The 1,838-nt window shown below is 37.6% G+C and overlaps 1 non-coding gene across 1 annotated transcript; it reads left to right on the top strand.

The window, feature by feature from the left end:
- The first annotated feature begins 1,215 nt into the window (after positions 1–1,215).
- Positions 1,216–1,288, top strand: TRNAW-CCA (transfer RNA tryptophan (anticodon CCA)). Its single transcript has one exon. It is a non-coding gene; the product is annotated as a tRNA-Trp (tRNA).
- The last annotated feature ends 550 nt before the right edge of the window (positions 1,289–1,838 follow it).

Raw genomic sequence — 1,838 nt, 5'->3', positions numbered from 1 at the left:
TGCCAAGCTATGACCTGTAGGCCAAACCCAGCTTACAACATCTCTTTCTATGGCCTATGAGCTAACAATGAATTTTATCTTTTTTTTTTTTTTTAAATGGGAAACAAAAACCACATTTTCTGATATGGGAAAATTACATAAAAATCAAGTTTTTATAAACACTTCTTGGAACACACTCCTACCCATTAGTTAAAGTATCGTTTATGGCTGATTTTCTGCTACAACAGTAATGGTGAGCAGGTGATAGAAAGATCATTTAACCTGCAAAGCCAAAAACATTTACTACCTGAATCTCTAAGGAAATTCTTCATCAACCTCGACAGTAGAGGATACTGTATGAAAATATCTACTAGCTTTGTGCTGAGGAAATTTTACTAAACAGGAAATAGGAACTACTAACCAAAAAGAAAAAAAAAAAGAAAAGATAGACAACTCAGTTCATGTTAAATTAAGAATTTCTGTTAATCAAAGTTGTTTTTTTTTTTTTTTTTGCAATTATGAATCCTTTAATATACACAGAACAGAATCAACAATGTGTTTTTCCTTGGAAAAATATCACCTGTTTGAGCATTTCTCTTCTGCCATTAGACTATTGATAAAACTTGCCAATGGAGTAAGGAAGCACTAAATAAATGCCTACTTCTAAAAGCAGTCAACTCTATTGAAATTAAAGGCCTAGTCCTGCAAACTGCAGACTTCTGCTAAAACACTTTAGAAAGGACTCTAGCATGCTTCACACAATATCCTAAGAATTAGTAAATTAGCAAAATCCACAAGAGATGGCAAATTTGCCATCAGTCTCTTGAAGTGCTGTTAAAGCTGGAGAGCCCATATACCTGAGAGGGTCAGTCAATTCCCACTGTCAACTCGAGCTTGCAGGGCTACGTAAATTTCTATAGCATACTGGCTTCTGTGATTTGAGCTTACTGTTTTACATCACTTACACTGGAGTCAGTTGGGTGCCTCTGAACTGCACATAAACCAATCCCTCCTCAAGGGTACACTTCACAGAGAACAAAATTACCATATATCAAGTGTAAGGATCGGCTTTCTTTCATTCTTTCTTCAAACCCAATACACTTGTGATCCAGGTTAAAATAACAAAGACAAAAATAACTACCAAAGATTGTTGGATTCCTGGTAATAATCATTGCTCCTTCTTCCTTAGTTTGAATACCTGGGTTCAAACAACAAATCCAAGTTCTTAATGGAATTTCCCTGATGGTCCAGTGGCGAAGACTCCATGCTTCCAATGCAGGGGGCCAAGGTTCGATCCCTGGTTAGGGAACTAGAGCCCACATGCCACAACTCGACCTAGTGTAGCTAAATAAATAAAATAAACAATGATAACATGAACCACAAGAAAATTAACATTTCACAAAATAATCTTAAGAATGAACAGACAAACAGCACAGTTTGAGAAGGTATTTGCAACATATGTTATTGAAAAATGCTTAATAATCAGAACATAGACAAAGAACAGGGCTTCCCTGGTAACTCAGACGGTAAAGAATCTGCCTGCCATGCAGGAGTCCCAGGTTTGATTCCTGGGTGGAGAAGATCCCCTGGAGAAGGGACTGGCTACCCACTTCAGTATTCTTGCCTGGGAAATCCCATGGACAGAGGAGCCTGGCAGGCTTCAGTCTATGGGGTCACAAAGAGTCAGATACAACTGAGCATCTAACACACACACAGATACAAAGCTTACCCCCCCCCCCAAAAAAAAAACTAAAAAACTAACAACGGAAAGAGATACAGACAGGCAAACTTAAATGAATGATATTCACATGGCCACTAAACATATGAAAAGGTATTCAATCACATAAGACATCAGGAAA

This window comes from Giraffa tippelskirchi, chromosome 5 (genome assembly GCF_054371585.1).
Source record: "Giraffa tippelskirchi isolate mGirTip1 chromosome 5, T2T-mGirTip1v1.2.pri, whole genome shotgun sequence".
In the NCBI taxonomy this organism is placed as follows: domain Eukaryota; kingdom Metazoa; phylum Chordata; class Mammalia; order Artiodactyla; family Giraffidae; genus Giraffa; species Giraffa tippelskirchi.
Note: the sequence above shows the minus strand (reverse complement) of the source record. Positions and strands in the feature narration are given on the sequence as shown.